The sequence below is a fragment of the Phyllostomus hastatus genome, unplaced genomic scaffold, assembly GCF_019186645.2.
Source record: "Phyllostomus hastatus isolate PE091 unplaced genomic scaffold, TTU_PhHast_1.1 phas_scaffold_78, whole genome shotgun sequence".
NCBI lineage: Eukaryota > Metazoa > Chordata > Mammalia > Chiroptera > Phyllostomidae > Phyllostomus > Phyllostomus hastatus.
This window is the reverse complement of record NW_025334041.1, coordinates 91,002,769-91,023,079: the sequence shown is the minus strand read 5'-3', so window position 1 is coordinate 91,023,079 and position 20,311 is coordinate 91,002,769. Positions and strand designations below refer to the sequence as shown.

General features: G+C 38.6%; 1 protein-coding gene across 6 annotated transcripts in view; it reads right to left on the bottom strand.

The window, feature by feature from the left end:
* The window catches only part of SERTAD2 (SERTA domain containing 2), a 129,984-nt gene that overhangs the window by 22,325 nt on the left and 87,348 nt on the right, over nucleotides 1-20,311 (bottom strand). For 3 of the 6 annotated variants that reach the window (XM_045827482.1, XM_045827483.1, XM_045827481.1), the window contains exon 1: nucleotides 299-621. The exons of the other annotated variants lie outside the window; for them this stretch is intronic. The gene's annotated coding sequence lies outside the window, so the exon portion shown is untranslated. Of the gene's footprint in view, nucleotides 1-298; nucleotides 622-20,311 lie in introns of those variants that run through there. 6 annotated transcript variants of the gene reach the window in all.

The window sequence follows — 20,311 nt, the reverse complement described above, 5'->3', positions numbered from 1 at the left end:
GTGACTGCCCGTTCTTCGCCCTTCCCCCAGCAGATCTGCCCTGTACACTGGGGGTCCCCGGCCCTCGCTCCGGGCGTCCAAGGGCGCCGGGCCGGAAGGCATACGGAGGGAGCTTTCATTTGGGGGCCTGCTACAGCTCAGGTCTCTCTCTGGGAGGCTCAAGCGACCCTCACTACCGCCTGGGGCCCTCCTCCGCCCTCCAGGCTTTCCGACCCTCGGCTGGGTCCCAACGCCGCCCCCACCCATTGGTAGCGCAGCGCATCGGAAGCCCCTCCAGCCCAGCGCTGGGAGAACTTACCACATGTAGTTCCACCTGGGAACTAACGCATCGGGAGGGGGTTCTGCCCACTCCTCAAGCTACTCCTGCTCCATGCGGAGTACCCAGCTCCGGGGTCCTGAGGGTAGCGCCGGGGAGCGGGCAAGAGGCGAGACTGAAGCTAAGACTCCGCCGTCCTCTGCCTGCGCGCTCGGAACATTATACAATGGTGGTGGAGGAGGAGGAGGAGGAGGCGGCGGCAGGCAGCGGAGGAGGAAGCGGGAGGCGGGCGAAGGGGGCGCCCTGACCCAGCGAGCAGGCAGCTAGAGCTCCGGCACTAGCAGTGCAGGAGTGACGTGCGGCCAGCGAGCCTCCCGCGAGCTGCGGCCCGAGGCTCAACAGTCCCCGCCTCTCCACCGCCCGCCCCGCCCCTCCACCGCAGCCCCGCCCCACCCCGCCCCGCCCCGCCCCGCCTCCTCCCCTGGCGGTCCCGGGAGGCTCGATAAATGCCGAGCTGGGGGCCCCGGCCGCCAGAGGAGCAGGAAGGAGCAGGCGGAGCTGCACGGGAGACACCGGGTGGCAGCGCGGCCCACGGCTCCCTCTCTGGCCAGCCCCCCCCCCTTTATTTTCTCTTAAGGCTTAAAGAGAAGGCGAGCGGAAAAAAGAAATTTTGGCCAAGGGATCACTGCTAACCACCAATAATCCCCTCACACTCTAGAAAATACTCAATGTAAATGACAGAACGGCTACTGACAAAGGCGTCTGCGAGTGAAGCGCGCGCACAGCCTGCAGAGTGGTGCGACCGCAAATATGACAAGCATCCGAGCTATTCGGCAACTTGGGGCGGGTCAGCAGGGCGGGCAGGGTCCCGAGGGGTGGTGGTTGGGGCAAAAATCAGCCCCCGAGGTGCAATGTCCCCGCTGCCCACTGGGCTTTCAAGACGTGAGTGGCGAGAGGGCACAGGCGGCAGCGTCGGCAACTGGGACACTCCCCGACGCCGGGGTCTGAGGATTCACAAGTGACCAGCAAAGATATCCCAATGGCAGGATGGCGGCTCCAGCTGGAGCCGGGGATAGAAAACACTCCTTGCGCGTGGTGGCTCTGGCCCAACAATCTAAATGATTCACCAAGTCAACAGCACTTTCCGAGCAGGACAGAAGGAACCGAATTTGCATCCTTTGTGCCAGGCTGCACCGAGGTGCAGATCCAGGAGCCCGTTGCCTGCCCGCCCCTCTACCTTGAAAAAGTTCACACCGGTAGGGAAGCCAGGCTTTGAGATGACCCTGGGAGGCCAGACACTCCGTGCTCTGCCCAGAATTTCCATGTTGATAGCCTTTTTTCTCTGCTTAAGAAAGCTTCTACTTTGAACTACTTATATTTAGCAGGGAAACGTACTAGCTGGGAAAGGTTGTTTGTGCGCCTGCATGATGTGAATTTAAAAGCACTGGAAAAATAAAGACAGCTCCCCTATAAAATAAAAATTACTTTATTTTAAAAGTCACATGAGCATTCAATGTAAAAAATGTTATAAAAAGTAATTCAGGCACCTTAAAAATTTGGCTGCCACCCCAATCAGTATCATCTCAAATCACTTCCTCATTTAATGGTCCACTATGCTAGTTATATTTAAGGATAATAAAGCTTTAAGACCTAACATAAAGGTGATTATAAGTCGTTAACATCAAGACAAGTTTAGACCTATTCGAACTGTGCTGTAATGATTTGTTATCAATCAAATTGATGATCTTATCGAAATTAATTAAAACTGGGCTAAAATATTTGTAGAGGAGACAATGTTTCTTGTTTTATCTTTAAGCGGAATGAAAATGATTTTTACTGGACTCACAGTATAATCAAAACCTTATACAGATTTTCTTTAAGTATAACCAGTTCCAAAAGCTAATTATTCATGGATGTCTTTGGAAAGTCTTGTTGTAATGGTGTTCCAAATTATACATCATGGAAGTAATGCTCAGGGCCCTCTGCAGGTTCTGCTCAGTTTGTGCCTGGGTGGCATAGCAGTCAAACATTTTGCTGGGAAGCCAAAATATTTTTCATTTCCTGAGTTCTGCCTTTTAGAGAGGACACTAACTACAACAGTTTCCTAACCATCCACTCACTTATACATTCAGCGCTCACTTTAAGGAAAAGCCACTGAAATAGAATCTTCAATCTCTTCCTGTGATAACTTTGTAGAAGAGGTCAGAGGCTCTTGAATTTAAAATGAATTTAAACTATTATTTATGAATTGAAGTTAGCAACAAGTTAGAGTTGCAGAATTTTTGTGGCACTTGGATATTTTCTAGCAAATGAATTCCCAAATGCAGTATCCCTGTACACATGAAGTAAGATCAAAGTGACAATTTTTGTGTCTCCAGAGTGGACTCGTGGTTCTGATACAGTGTGTTCTGTATGTGCTCAGTAAAGGTTTGAGTTCTGAGAAAGCAACCTGAGTTTTGCGGTGAAATGGTTTTCACCTTTCCACACATTTGAAGGTCGTAATATTCCATCAGTGCACATGTTATAAAGAGTCCCACTTCCCCCACTTTCAGATTCTGGCATCGTTCACCAAGAACTCAAAGTACAAAATGGAGCTTCAGTAGCTGCTGATGTGGTCCAACACCAGGTGGTTAACCAAGACCCGCCTCCAGGTAGACTCCCTGTAGGCTGGCTCTGGGAATCCAAGCCCCTGAGAGTAAGGAAAGGCCCTCCCAGAACTTCTGAAGTCAACTCCCTTCAGTATGCAGTAGCATGGTTTTTTAAAATTGTTTATTCCTAGCAAATGAGCAAGAAATGTTCAGTGAACATGTAAGTGTCATATTCACTTTTTGGGACGTTTAAAAGCCCATTTAAAAATAATCCTGCCTTCAGGATTCAGAGTTTCGAGTTTCTTTCTCTCACTTGCACCTATAAAAAATTAGGCCAGTCATCCACATTTAACTACTAGGAACATACCTGTTTAGGGAGAAAAGAAACATTGCTTTTCCTAAGTATAGAATTGTGATAGTAATTTTAAAAAATACTCATGAGTTTAATTTCAGAGAGGCACTTCTCAACATTGCTTTGCAGTTCTGGGTACTAGTCTGCACTTCACTGCTTCTCTTGAAAGTTTCTGTGCCTTCACATTTTGCAAACTACTAGACTACTGTGCTAACTGAAGGCTACTTTTAGCACTTAATTAGCATGCATGAAAGAAATGACAGAAGGACAAGCTGGTTATGTAAACTGAGAAACAAAGACTTTAAAATAGTTTTCAAACTTTTTCTTTCACCTTTATTATATTTTATCTTTCCAGTTCCACATGAAATATTGGTAATAATCATCTACCTACATACCTTGGAAATTGGTCTTACAGAAAAAAAAGGTAAAATTTCAGTTATTAAACACATTGTATATAGCCAGCTGTGCTACAAAACTTTTTCATAGAAAATACAGAGATCCTAACTGAATGTGGACTTCTCTTCCACTGATAACTGAAAACGGTCAACAAATCTTTAAAATAAATTTCTGGAAGTCACATCACCTAACAGATTATCAAGGAGTTGATTCAGAATACGATGATTTGGAAAACTAAATGCTTTCACAAAGACAGCACAAATAGGTTCAGTACTTTTCATTCACTAGCACGTTAAGACTTCATTGTACCAAAGGAGCAAGTTAACTCATCCTTTTCTGCAAACTTTGCTTCATCCCTTCTTCCTCTGGCTTTTGTCAGGTTCTTTCCCCTCTTGTCCCTGAAGTCGTACTTCACACAGAACTTCAACTTTGGTTAAGGGTTACTTTTGCAGTTACCCTTATTTGTTACTGAACTGCTTTGCAATGATGCCCCGTGTGTTTCAAGAGGGGTGTTGTTCTTCTGTTAGAGTTAGGCCTTTTTCTCTTTTAAAACCTGATAACATTTAAATTTTAATTTGGAACCAAATCTTAATGATGATATTTGAAAAAAATGCTTTTAAAACCATTTGTTCCTAGTATTTTATTAGTCCATTCTAACCTTTACTAGAGAAAATGGTTTCTATTGGGCATTAGCTTCCTTCCTATTCCATTTGCCACTATTTTCTTTTAAAGTCCTCAGATAAATTGTGAGGCCCAATTTGCAGCAGACCTCCTTAAAGGACCTGAGATTTTGCTTTCACTCTCTCCTCAGCAGAAAAGTGAGACGACAACTCCTGTGTTCCTTCCCTGCCAGATGTCGCTCCACCAAGACTGGAGGTCACTTCTCAGAAACATCTCTTCTTGTACTCAGTTCCCCACACAGCACTCCCTTCCTGGTGGCCTCTGCATGTTGACTCTGTATTTCCTGTCTATAAAACATCCTTCCTTCTTGAGGAGTTTGTACTCTTAAGATACTCAGCACTCCTGGCTTCCACAGAAAACTTCAATGGATGTTAGAAATCACTCAGCCTCCAGACCTTCCGTGTCCCTGGGAACCAGCTTAGCAATGAAGAGGCCTGGAGTAGGAGTTTGAAGATCCTGTACAAATAAATCACTCAACTATGATTAACTGTTAATATATTTAGTTTCTCAATCTGCTATGTCACACAGATTTAGAATCACCATGGGATCCAGTGAAAAAAGCGCAGGTTTTTGGTCAGGAGGTTTTGGGCACAGTTCTACAGCTACAGTCAGCAGTGAGGCCGAATCAGACCCTGGACATCATGGGGGATGCTTCCACATCCCATAAAAGGAGGAGTTTGAGCTCAAAGGTGTCTGTAGCCTCTCCTCAGAGTAGGAGTCTATGAAAAGTGACTACAGTGGAGACTACCTTCATGGAGAAGTTTTAAGGCTCAAATGAGATAATCTGCTCATTGAAAGAATATAAAAACAACTTCACATGCACATATTTCTAAAAGAAGCACAAATAATAGTATGCTCTCTTCATTAGAACATGTTCTTTGAATTATTTGTTATATCCAGAAGACAGGTTTGAGTGGTTCTATACATATTCTCCTGGCTTTGTTACCCATTACAGTTCAAGTCACCTAGCTGTGAAATCTACAATACCCCCAACCCAATTTTTGTATAGAAGCAGGGCAGTTTGCAAGGCATTTTCATATGAATGCACCTATTTGCTCTTCATAGCATCTTCCCTGTACCATAGGCAGGACAGATACTGCTTCCACATCTTACAGATGAGTAAACAGGCTTAGCGAAGGACCTGCCCATTGAACTCGTTCTTTAGCAAGATGACGCTCAGGGACAAAGAAGACCTGGAGGCTGTGAGATTTCTGATCTTCATTAAAATTCTTTTGTAATAGCCAGGAAGGCTGAAGCCAGGTGTCTTGAGAAGAGTATGAGCTCCTCAAGAAGGGGAGGATGGGTTACAGACAGGAAGTACAGAGTCAACATGCAGAGGCCAGCAGGAGGGTCGTGCTGCGCCAGGATCTGAGTACCGCTTTGCTTCAACCCTAGGCTAGAGTCATGAAATAAGAATTCTATTTCTTACACAAAGAACTCCAACCCTTGGCTAAAAGTTTCATCTCATTACCTTTTCTCTAACCTCTGCATGTGTGTATATACATATAAATAACTATTTACATACACTGTTTAAGCAGTATTTGGGAACCTTCATAATTACAGGTGTCACTGTGAGTGATATAATATTGCACCTGTAACTGCTTTACAGCACTTCTAAAACATGCCATTTGGGTTTAACAGAGTTAAAAGGACCGATGGGCATTCACAAAGTACTTATTGTTAAAGAGTTAATCTATATAGCTTCACCATTGTGGAACAATTTTGCAGATAAACAAATTATTGCCGTAATTCCACCATCCCCTACTTCTTTATGAAAACATTCTCTTCCTACCTACTTTAGGAAATAAAAGTCTCAGCTAAATCATATTTAAATACAGCAGCATTTGATAATTACAGGTTAAAAAAACAAGATTTGCCTATCCAAATTTTTAAGTGATGACTTGAATGGTTCAAATGACCATTTTACATTTATCACTCTCATGCCCTCTTGATCATGGAGTACAAAAATATGCCAATAATCAGACATGTTCTGAATATCATCAATCAATATTAATTTCCAGGAAAACTTGGCAAAATGACAGGAAAAATAATTATTTTCAAAAGTGTTATTTAATACCAGCTGTTTTTATGTTTCAAAATCAAGCAAATTTATATGACTGGCTAGGCTAAATCCTATTTTCTGCTGTACATATTCTCATGTTTATACTATCTAGGATTGCATACCTTTAAATCACCTATAGGAGTAATGAGGTCATTTAAGAGAAGTATAGTGATTTGGAAAGGGCAATTATATATTTAAACCATTTCTTAATCGTAGCTATAAAAATTCTACTTTGAGAATTAAAAAAATTCAAACCTTTAATGTGTTAGATGTCCAGAAAATGCTTCTAAGTTCAGGCTGTGAGGTATCATTAGAAAACAAACATGTGGACAGAGAACAGAGTTCAAATGTAGTCACAGTATACAATTAAAAATGAATCAGCTCTTTGCCACCCTGAGTTTTTATTGGTTTGCTGAAGGAAAGGTGACACTTAGGTAAGATGGTATAGACTTGTCTTTTATTTTAGCTACCAGTGTAGAACCGTTTTTTAAAAGACCTGTTGCAGAAATAAACAAGACTTTTCCAAACTATCCAAGTGTCCAATAATTCGAGTCCCATGCTTTAAATTAAAACATTTTTAATTTAAAATTGTTCACATTTAAAATCAGAAGTGCAGAGTGACATCATGTAAGAAGAAACTAAAGCAAGAATCTGAGATAAACGCCAACACCAATTAGATACACTTGTGTAACCAGTCAATTGTTTCTCTAGACATGCTTTAAATAGTGAACAAAAGATTTTATCTTGCTAAGTAATATTTGTTTCAAAACTGTTGTCTTAGAGCTAAGGCTTGTTTGAGTTATATGAAACTCCTTAAATGGGCAATTATCAGAGAAACTGGCTTTTAAGGGGAAAATAATAGTGTGAATGAGCTATATGTAACTTCCCTTTTTAAAAACAGAAGTTGATTCTGTAACACTAAATTTAGAAAGGAGAGTGGATGGCAGCAAATACCACGAGAATATCATCTATATAGCATAGACACCCACTGCCATTCTGTTCTGTTATAAATAAATATACACTCTACAATCTTGTGTTTGCTCAAACAATGCATGTATTTAATCATCCCTAAAGGTGAGTCTTTTAAAACATACATGCTAAAGAGTCAAGTCAAATTTTTAAAAGTACCAGATTTCCTTCTTTGGCTACTGTGATTCATTCACTGCAGATAAATGGCTTTTGTAGTAATAATACTGACAATTTCAACAGCATTTATATTTCCTTTTAGCTTTCTTTAATAAATTAAAGCCCAATTACAAAAAGACAGGAAAAACATAATGAATGAGATATTATTTTCAACCCATTTTGACGTATTGCCACTTCAGAACTGTTAGACATCAGGCTTTTAGTTTTAGAGGTAAAAATTAACAGTTATAAAAATAAAGACTCCAGAATTACTATTTTCATGTTACAGGCAAAAATGAGAAGTGAGAAAATAGAAACCTTTTTTTTAAAGTTCATGAGATGAAAAAATCAGAAATAATGGGATCCACATCAATTACGGACAAGAACACTTAATACTATAAATACCAATTGTCCCTCAAATTCATCAATAAATTAACTGCAATTCCAATATAAATCTCATTTTTTTCCCATGAAACCTGGTAAAGCAAATCCAGAAATTCATCAGGAATAGCAAAGGGCCAAAGACAGTTATAATAAGTTTAAAGAATAGGATGGGGGATATGCCCTATCAGTTATGAAGCCTTATTATGAACCTCTTATAATTAAAACAGAGTGGTGTTGGCATAGGGGTAATTAAATAAATCAACAGACCAGAAGGGACAGTGTAGAAATAGACCCACAGATATATGGAACCAAGAAATATGACAGAGGTGAGATTATAGATCAACAGGAAAGAATAGACTGTATTAAATAAATGTCTAAGAGTCACCTGGTTACCTGCATGAAAAATAAAATAAAATTAGGTATCTAATATTTTTCCAAACAGCACATTTCAGGTGGACTGAAATCTACATATGTAAAACAAAACTTTAAAACTCTTAGGAGAAAATATAGGAAAATACCTTTGTGGTCTTAGGATAAGGAATGTGTGATTACTGTTTTTCTCCTAAGATTCATTCTCTGCTTGCCTATCCTTTGCCCTGCACCTTGAAATGTTGACCCCTCCCTTTGCCAACTAGCTCCCAACTGGATTCAGCCAAACAAAAACACCATCAGAGTGGCTCAGAAGGGAGAGAAGCTGGGGCATTTTTTTCTCTGCTCCTTCCTGCTTGGGCCCTATTCTGGCAGTAACCATCCCTCCACAACCACAGCGTCCACACTGGCCCCTTCTCCAGGGAGCCAAGTCTCAGGGATCCTAAAACACCATTTCTCTCCTTCCCCCTTTATCCTAAGGATAGTTACAGCTTCCTACTGTTGTTGGGCTTAAATGCCTCGACTTCTGTCACATCTCTGTATAAAGTCCTTTCATAAAAGTCTCTTTAGTTGAATCATTTAGTAGAATTCTATTTTCTGCCCAGACTTTGGCTACAGAAACCAAAAACCCAATTCACAAACTATAAAGAAAAAGATTGATAACTTTGATCCATTAAAATTAAACATAATACATGAGATAAAAACAATAAAGACTATCAAATGATATATGTGATTCATGCAATCAACAAAAGATTAGTAATATTCAAAATTAGTAAAGAACTTCTCTAAGTTAATTTTTAAAAAGCCATACATACCCAATAGAAAAATGGGTAAAAGAAGAAATTCAAATGCCAAGAAACATGTGAAAAGATACCCAACCTCATCAATAATAAGAAAAATTCAAATTATAAAGACAGAGTTCACAGCTATCAGAGTGACCGCTTTAGAAATAATTTAGTATTATCCAGTAAAGTTGGAGATGCATATACCCAGCCCACATACATGCAGTGTTTCTCAGCTGGGGTTCCCTGAGAAAATAAGCACCACAGAAAACGATTCAAGTGACTATTTCCTCAATCCTCCCAAGGATGGTATAAAGTTAAAAACCAGCAGTGCTCTGGTAAATGTTTAACAACCGCCTGGGAGGATGGGGAAGGAAGCCCTTATCTGTAGCCATTTGCTGATTTCTGTTGTGTCCACCCCACACAAAGCTGATTTTAAGCCTCCCAACTGAACTCAAGAGTTAGAAAGAGACTTGCACAACTGGAGCAAGTATCAGTCATCCAGCTCCCAGCCCAACACTTGAACCATTCTAGACTTACAGGACAGAGGTTAGTTAATTCATTCCGTACAACGGAAGCTTTAAGGTTTGGGGATTTAATTCTCTAGAGGAACTCTGGATGAGAAGGGTTAAGTCTAGAATTTAGAGAAACCTTTATTTTTTAAATTTTATTTTTCAACTACAGTTGACATTCAATATTATTTTATATTAGTTTCAGATATATAGCATAGTGGTTAGACAATTATTGGAAACTCTTCTTTTTATTCCCTATGGAGACCTAGAAGAACATTTTGGCAGCTTTGCTTGTAATAGTTAAAAATTAGAAACAATCTTAATGGTTATGAAGATGAGAATAAATTGATACATTTGAAAACCACTGTGGTTGAGCTACTAAAGGTACCATATAGTATCAACATGGTTAAATCTCAAAAACATAATGGTGAGTAAAATAAAGCAAGCTACAAAATATGTACTGTATAATATCATTATATAAAATATTTTATAACATGCAAAATGTTGCTACATATTGTTTACAAATATGTATACAGGTATAGAATAGAGAATATTAGAGATAAAAAATTCAGGGAAGTGGTTACCTCAGGTAAACAGAGTAGGATAATGGAATCAGAGACACATAGGTAGCTTCTATTTTATCTATAATGTTTAATTTCTTTTTAGAAAACATGAAAAACAAGAAATAAAAGAGGAGAAGTAATGAATAACTACACAGAAATACAAGGGATTGTAAGAAAATATTATGAACAACTATATGGCAACAAACTGGACAATATGGATGAAATGCATAAATTCCTAGAAATATTCAATCTTCCAAAACTGAATCAGGAAGAATCTAAAAATCTGAATAGACGGATAATACCTAGTGAAACTGAAGCAGTAATCAAAAACTCCAAACACACAAGGGTCCTGAACTGGTTGGCTTCATAAGTGAATTTTGCCAAACATTCAAAGAAAAACTAACACTGATCCTTCTAAACCATTCCAAAAACTTCAAGGGAAGGGAAGACTCCCAACTTCATTTTATGAGGCTAGCCAGCATTATTATAATTCCAAAACCAGATAAAGACACTGCAAAGAAAGGAAAGAAAATTATAGGCCAATATCCCTGATGAACATAGATGCTAAAATTCTCAACAAAATATTAGCAAACTAGATCCAGGAATACAGTAAAAAGATCCTACACCATGATCAAGTGGGATTTTTTTCCAGGGATACAAGCTTGGCACAACATCCCCAAATCAATCAATGTGATACACCCCATAAATAAAATGAAGGATAAAAACCACATGATCATATTGACATGCAGAAAAAGCATTTGATGAAGTCTAGCACCCATTTATGATTAAAACTCTCGGCAAAGTGGGATTAGAGGGAACATATCTCAAAATAAGAAAGGCCATATCTGACAAACCCACTGCCATCATCATACTCAATGGGAAAAAACTACAAACATTTTCCTTAAGACTGGGAAAAGGACAGAGACGTCTGCTTTCACGTCTCTTATTCAACATAGTACTGGAAGTCCTAGCCACAGCAATCAGACAGAAAGAAGAAATAAAAGGCATCCAAATTGGAAAGGAAGAAGTAAAGCTATCATTATTTGCAGATGACATGATATTGCATATAGAGAACCCTAAAGATTCTAAGTAGCAGGATACAAAATAAATATCAAGGAATCATTTGTGTTTTTATACGACAATAATGAACTATCAGAAAGGAAAATTGGGAAAATAATCTCACTCACAAGTGCTACCCTCCCCCCCAAAAAAACAGGAATAAATTTAACCAAGGATATAAAACACCTGTACATGGAAAATAATAAGACACTGAAGAAAGAAATTGAGTAAGATAAAAATAAGTGGGACCACATACTGTGTTCATAGATAAGAAAAATTAACATCATTAAAATGTCCATACTATCCAAAGCAATCTATAGATTCAACATAATTCCTATCAAGATACCAATGGCATATATTTCACAGAACTAGAACAAATATTCCAAAAATTTATATGGAACCACAAAAGACCCAGAATAGCCTTAGCAATCTTGAGAAAGAAGAACAAAGCTGGAGGAATCACACTACCTGATATCAAATTATACTACAAAGCCATAGTAATCAAAACAGCATGGTGCTGGCATAAAAACAGACACATAGATCAATGGAACAGACTGGAGAGCCACAAATAAACCCATGCCCTTATAGTCAATTAGTATTTGACAAAGGCAAAAAATACACAATGGGGTAAAGACAGTCTATTCAATAAATGGTATTGGGAAAATTGGACAGATACATGCAAAAAATAAATGAAACTAGACCATCTTCTTATACCATACATAAGAATAAACTCAAACTGGATTAAAGACTTGAACATTGAACTAAAAACCATAAAAATCCTAGAAGAAAACATAGGCAGTAAGATTTGAGACATTGCTTGTAGCAATATTTTTTTCTAGCATACCTGTTCTGGCAGGAGAAGCAAAAAATAAATAAATAAATAAACAAACGAGACAACATCGACTAAAAAAGTTTTGCACAGCAAAGGACACTATCAACAAAATGAAAGACAATCCACTGAATGGGAGAACATATTTGCCAATGACACATCCAATAAGGGGTTAATATATAAAATTTATAAAGAACTTATAAAACTCAACACCAAAAAAAATCCAATTAAAAAATGGGCAAAGAACCAGAATAGACAATTCTCCAAAGAGGACACACAGATGTCCAACAGACATATGAAAAGATGCTCAATGTTACTAATCATCAGAGAAATGAAAATTAAAACCACATTGAGTTACACCTCACACCTGTCAGAATGGCTATCATCAACAAATCAATGAAGTACTGGCCAAGGATACAGAGAAAAGAAAACCCTCACGCATTGTTGGTGGGAATGCAAATTGGTGCAGCCATTGTAGAAAGTAGTATGGAGGTACCTCAAAAAATTAAAAATGACACTGCCTTAGGATCTAACAATTTCACTTCTGGGAATATATTCAAAGAAACCCAAAACACTAATTCGAAAGAATATATGCACCCCTATGTTCATTGCAGCTTTATTTACAGTAGCCAAGATTTGGAAGCAGCCCAAGTGCCCATTAATAGATGAGTGGATGAAAAAGCTGTGGTACATTTACACAATGGAATACTACTAAGCTATTAAAAAGAAGGAAATCTTAACCATTGTGACAGCATGGATGGACCTGGAGAACATCATGCTAAGTGAAATAAGCCAGCCGGACAAAGGCAAGTACCATATGATTTCACTCATATGTGGAATATAATGAACAACAAACAAAATAGAAACAGACTCATACAGATTGACCGCTGTCAAAGGGGAGGGGGGTTGGGGGGCTGGGTGAAAAAGGTGAAGGGATTAAGTACAAAAAAACCCCTCATAGACACAGACAACAGTACGGTGATCACTAAAGGGAAAGGGGGGTGGGGGGAGGAAGAAGAGGGTATGGGGGGGAGATAAATGGTGATGGAAGGAAACTTGACTTGGGGTGGTGAACATATGATACAATATACAGAAGATGTATTATAGAATCAATCATACACCTGAAACCTATATAATTTTATTACCCAATGTCACCTCACTATATTCAATAAAAAAGAAAAAAAAAGTTGCTGCTCTGCCCAAGATCAAATCTATAAAATCTAAAAAAAACTGAGGTTTGAAGAGATACTTCCAGCCAAGATGGAGGCATATACTGTGCCCCCTGGCACAACCAAAAGAAGGACAGCAACAAATTTAAAAACAAAAAACAACCAGAACTGACAGAAAATCAAACTACATGGAAATCCAACAACCAAGGAGTTAAAGAAGAAACATTCATCCAGACCACCAGGAGGGGTGGAGATGGGCAGCTGGGTGGAGAGGACTCTCAGCAAGACAGACCTGGAGTGGCGGTGGCTGGCAAAGTCGGTGGTCCCACATCTGTGTGCGGATAAACAGGGAGGAATAACTGGGGAGTGAGACAGACCTCACAACCCAGGGTTCCAGCATGGGGAAATAAAGCCTCAAAACCTCTGACTAAAAAAACCCATGGGGGTTGAGGTGGCAGCAGGAGAAACCCCCAGCCTCACAAGAGAGTTAGTTGGAGAGACCCACAGGATCCTAGAATGGACACAAACCCACCCACCTGGAAATCAGCACTAGAAGGGCCCAATTTGATTGTGGGTAGCTGGGGAAGTGACTGAAAGCCACAGAGAGCTGAGTAAGCGGCACTGTTTCCTGTTGGACCCCTACCCCACATACAGTATCTCAGCGCAGCATCATGGGTTGCCAAGACCTGCAAAATATGTAAGGCTCCACCCCTTACTACTTAACAGGTGCATGGAGACTAAAAAAAAAAGGTCCAAATGAAAGAAAAGCTCCAGAAAAAATACAACTAAGTGACAAAGAGATAACCAACCTATTAGATACACAGTTCAAAACACTGGCAATCAGGATGCTCACAAGAATTGGTTGAGTATGGTCACAAAATAGAGGAAAAAGTGAAGGCTATGAAAAATGAAATAAAGGAAAATGCACAGGGAACCAACAGTGATGGGAAGGAAACCAGGACTCAAATCAACGGCTTGGGGCAGAAGGAAGAAATAAACATTCAACCAGAAAAGAATGAAGAAACAAGAATTCAAAATAATGAGGAAAGGCTTAGGAACCTCAGGGACAACTTTAAATGTTCCAACATCTGAATTATAGGGGTGCCAGAAGAAGAAGAGGAAGAGCAAGAAATGGAAAACTTATTTGAAAAAATAATGAAGGAGAACTTCCCCAATCTGACAAAGAAAATAGACTTCCAGGAAGTCCAGGGAGCTCAGAGTCCCAAAAACATTGGACCCAAGGAGGAACACACCAAGGCACATCATAATTACAGTACCCAAGATTAAAGAGGAGAAAATCTTAAAAGCAGTAAGAGAAAAGGAGATAGTTACCTACAAGGGAGTTCCCATAAGACTATCAGCTGATTTCTCAAAAGAAATCTTATAGGCAAGAAGGGGCTGGAAAGAAGTATTCAAAGTCATGAAAGGCAAGGACCACCATCCAAGATTACTCTATCCGGCAAAGCTACCATGTAGAATGGAAGGGCAGATAAAGTGCTTCCCAGATAAGGTCAAGTTAAAGGAGTTCATCATCACCAAGCCCTTATTATATGAAGTGTTAAAGGGACTTATCTAAGAAAAAGAAGAAGATCAAAAATATAAACAGTAAAATGACAACAAATTCACAACTAGCAACAACCGAACCTAAAGAAAAAAAAAACAAAAACAAAAATGAACTAAGCAAACAACTAGAACAGGAACGGAATCACAGAATTGGAGATCACATGGAGAGTTAACAGTAGGGAAGAGGAGGAGCGGAATGGGGGAAAAGGTACAGGGAATAATAAGCATAAATGGTAGGTACAAAATAGACAGGGAAGGTTAAGAACAGTATAGGGAATGTAGAAGCCAAAGAATTTATATGTACAACCCATGGACATGAACCAAGGGGGAGAGGAGTGCAGGTAGCAGGGGGTGTGCAACATAGCAGGGAATTAAGGTGGGGGTGAATGGCATAATTAATGGAATAGCATAATTAATAAAATATATTAAAAAATAAAAAGAAAACTAGAGAGGGATGTCACATGGGCCAATAGTGATAATGAAGTATATGATGCCTCAGCTCCCTGTACTTGGACACATTGCAGTGAAATTTCAGTATATCTAGGATAAAAAAAAAAGCTGCAAGCTCCAAGAGTCGAGGGTGGCTGTATTATCTATAAAATAATGAAAACAAGATTAGTATCAGACTTCTTATCAGCAACACCAGATTCAGGAAGACAACACCACATATGTAAAAGGCTGTGGGAAAATAACTTGCAACTTCAAATTCCATACTCAGCCAAACTATCATTCAAGTGTAAAACTGAAATAAAATCATTTTCTGACTGAAAAAAAAGAAGCTGAGGTTTGAACCCAGATGTGTTCATGCTGCATAAACAGTTGATATAATCTGCATGTCTATGCCCAGCATAGTAGATAATGAAGTAGGTATTTAATAAAATAATATATATATCAAATTAAAAATAACATGAAAAACAAATATGTTATAATACACAATTTGAATTTATTGTTTTAGATACCATCAGGTTAAAAAAAGTTTTTTTCTTTTTTCCTTATAGTTTCTGTGAAGTTGAATTTCACAAGATTGTTCCTACAATTTCTAATATTTATTAATAAAGCATTTTATAATGTTTGTATTTCATGCATTTATTTCCCATTATTTCAGTAATAACTTATTCCTTTCACTCATTTTCATGTATTGTTCTCTCTCTCCTAATAATAGACTATAAAATTCAATAATAATGCAGATTAACCAAAAGTTCTTAATAGGGAGCCAGTTGATAGGGCAAGTATAAGAGAATAACTGGTTTGAAGCCTGTGCCTGGAGCATAGTTCTCACCTGCCAGGCTAACTTCTATCTTGCTAGAAAGGATAAAACCATCCTCACAAAATATGGAAGGCTTCTTGTTACTTATTAATATGCCAAATAATGCATTTAGCACTAAAAAGTGAAATCTTGTTGATTTTTAAAAAACAATAGAAACACACTTTTCCTTTGAAATGTGTTTCACTTGGTGTTCAGGTGACCAGTGGCTGCTATCCCAAATGCATTTTGGTTGTTTCTTATTTTATGTCCTTTGATATGGAGATCGTAGAAATAAAGTCCACAACCTTCTTTACTCTCTCTGCCTTTAAGAACATGATGTCGTCTCAGTGCATGGGTAGTGTGACTTTTTTCAGAGATCGTCTTGAAATAAGCCTATGTTTTAAATACACACTTTTCTGCGCTAGCAGGCATTCTGAAGCTAGGTGGTTCTAAATAAAGAACGCTAGTCAACAACAGGAAATAACTCCCACAGAAAAAAGGGGCAGAATACAAACTCTCACCAACTCTTGTACACAGTTCACAACGGCCTTTTGTTCCCCGCACATTAAGGCTGAAATCTTTATTTTTCAGAGCATGTTTGGGACTTTGCAGAGCAATTAAACCTCTCTTTTCCTTTTGAGGGTGTCCTTGCCTTCTTCTTTCCAAGGAAGTTAATCTTACTACTAATTTTTTTACCATGAAGTAGCAGATCAGAAAAGGGAACAGTTTCTATTCCAAAACTTAACATTTTTTTTCTTAATGGAGTATCTCAGGAGAAAAAAAAATCGATTCACAGTTTACAACTCATTTTTCCTTCTAATACATACAATATCACGTAAACACACATATGTATTCCATAGGAACATGTTCATCTGCAGTATATATTTCTAAATCTATCAACAAGGATATATCATATCAACCCATAAATCTAGATTGAAGGGTTATTAACACCCTTCATTCACTTTACCAGTGACATTTCAACAAATCAATGCAACCAGAAGGTAAATTTATATTCACTCAAAGGCTCCCATCTTGAGTCTGTAGTAAAAAAGAGGAAGAAAAATCTAGACTCCAAGCTAACCAAATAGAAAAGACATCTGAATGATGGTTTTCAAAGTCAAAGTGATTCCAACTAAAATGAATTGGTGGCATTCAACTATAGTACAGAATAGGTACTCGTGACAAGAAAATGGGCCTGACAAAAATAGTCTGAATGTGACTGCAGCCTGGTATTTCTTCCCTCTCCTATACACTCAGCCTTGCCTTCTCTACTGGCTCCTTCCTGCAATAAATAAATTACAGACTCAATGTTTTCTGTCTTCTGTTTAAGACATAAAACAGTCTTCCCTCATCTCAATTTTGCAGGAATGCTGGTGGCTACTCCTGTCTTTACCCTCAACAGTGTTAGTTCTTCCTTCTACCTCTGGCTTCTGCTGGACAACTATATTGACCACCCCAGAAAAGAGCATCTGTGCCCACTAAATGTCAAGGCCAATTGACACTTCTCTGTTCCTTATGTTACTGAGCCTCTCTGTACCATTTGACATTGACATTACTGACCATCTCCAACCATTTCTTTCAGTAACTTTGGCTGAACTATATAGCCTTCTGGTTCTTATCTCTTTGGCCACTTACAGTTTTTTGTTTTGTTTTTGTTTTTGCTGGCTCCTCTTCCTCCATCCATCCTATAAACCCGTAGTTCTAAACTTTAAAAAAAATCACCTTAGGTTGCGATTTGGGACCAGGAGAGTGTTATGGAGGTGAGTAGGGGGTAGGGGTGGTTGGTATCACAATCTTCAGGAAATTCTGGAGACACAACTGTTCTGAAAAAAATTTTGCCAAGTGATAATTACTATCTAAATGCCTGTATTCTTTATGGTTTTGTTTTTCCTCCTTTTCTTTTTATCCTATAAACTCTCCCTAGGCAACTCAACCACTCTCAGGGCATCTGTATGCTAATGATTCACAAATCATTAACCACATTACAAACCTTTCTCTTTAAGCTTCATATCTGACCTTTATATCGAGAGAGACCATATATTTCAGTTTGTCAGGGTCATTTCTAGTTTATGCTTGTCTGGGCATAATTAATAATAGCATTCGGTTTCCATCTCAGAAGGGTCCTGGTTTGAACAATAAAAGTATATAATTAGCCCATATCTATCCCATGCATATTAGACATCTCCACTGGGCATCATAAAGGCATCCCCAATTCACAGCACATCTAAAATTGTCATAATCATACCTCCTTAAATCTGCCCCTCCTCCTGAATGCCTAAATGTGGTTAAGGCACCACAAGGTACCCTTGATGTCTGAGCTGGAAATCTGAGATTCAAAGTATCTTCTCTCCCCCTTTCTCTCACATTTAACCAGACATAAAGTCCTGTCAATTGTCTTTGTTAAATGTTTTTAAATATATCTCTTCCTCTCCACTTTTCCCATCACAGACCTAGTCAACACTGTAAACATCTTTCACTTTGATTATTACAATCCATCTCCCTTCTTCCAGTTGTGGATATTCACTAATCCATCTATACCACCTACTGTGTGACAAGTAGCACTCCAACTACTAGACATACACAGGAGAGACTAACTCATCATTGCATCGCTGATGCAACAGGTTACCAGTGACAGAGGCATATTGTCAACAGGTTGACAATGGACATACACATAGCCTGGCTAGTGCAAAAGTGTCAGGGAAGTGGAAATGGATCTTAGGGCAAATGGGAGTTAGTCCAGGCATCAAAAGCAGATGAAACAGCAGAGACAGGGAGGAGAGAAATAGCACAGGATATAGGTACAGATCTGAAGTGTAAATTCAGGCAAGGAGTAGCAATAGATAAGAGTAGAGAATTTGGCTGGGCACATCGAGGAAGGCCTTGGATCCTACATTAAGAGGTCTAGCCTTTATGTTCTGAGGGCGATAAGGAAGCACTAAACAATTTTCCATGGGGGAGTGACATGATGTGATTTTTATTTTAGGGATGTAAGCTCCACAGCTATTCCTCAACTTAACAGTGATTCTAAAATTTATTTAGAATGATCAACATATGAAGAAAAAAAAATTTTAAAAGCAGACATTAATAAACTGTAGTAATTAGGAGTTGGGTTCTGAGAAAAGAAAAATATAAATGTAACTGCACTGAAAAAGTTGATGTACACCTTATTATAAAGATTTAATACATTCTTAAGATGGCATTCTTGTTAGAATGCCAAAAGACAGATGTGTGGAATAGTTTGCTCTTTCAAGGGAAAAATGGACTTTATATTCTTGCCTCACACAATATGATAAAACACTAGAGATTAACTACAAAATAAAATATATTTTTAAAAATGTAAGATAACTAAAAGAAATTATAGATGAATAATTGATCTTAGGGGCAGGTAAGACTTTTCCAAACATAAAGAAAAAAAAGAACCACAAAGTTAAAATGAAATATACTAAATAAAAGACTATATATTAAGAAACAACATAGCGCCCTGGCTGGCATAGCTCAGTGGATTGAGCACGGGCTGCGAACCAAAGTGTCGCAGGTTCGATTCCCAGTCAGGGTACATGCCTGGGTTGCAGGCTATGGCCCCCAGCAACTGCACATTGATGTTTCTCTCTCTCTCTCTTTCTCCCTCCCTTCCCTCTCTAAAAATAAAAAAATAAAAAATTAAAAAAAACAAACAAAAAAAACAACATAGCAAAATTAAAAGAAAAATGACAAACTAGGAAAAATATATGCAATACAGACAACAAAGACTTAGCAATCTTACAACCTAAAGACATCTTATGACTCAATTAGAAAAACACTACCAGTAAATTAGAAAACACTGAAGCTAAATTAGAAAAATGGGCAAAGGACGCAGCTAATGATCATCAAAGGAAGAAATGCCTGGAAAAGCAAATGCAAATTCACCTAATCAAAGCAATATAAATGAAAAAGAAATATAATTGCCACAGACCAAGCTAGTCACAGCTATGTTAAACCTGCTAACAATGAGAGGGCACAATGGACTGATGAGAGTGTACAGTTGACCCTCAAAAGACATGGGTTTGAACTGTGCAGATCCACTTATATGCAGATTTTTTCAATAAGTATGTAGACTACTGAAATGAATTTTCTCTTATGATTTTCCTACTAGCATTTTTCTCTACCTTACTGTGAGATATAATACATAATACATAGAACTTACAAACTATGTGTCAATCAACTGTTTATATAATCTGTAAGGCTTCTGGTGAACAGTTAAGTTTGGGGGGACTCAAAGGTCTTATGTAGATTTTTTACTGTGTGTGTGTCTTGACCTGCATTGTTCAAGAGTCAACTGTAAATGGATTCAACATTGGGAAGGCAGTGTTTGGTCATGTGTAACAAAAAACCTTTT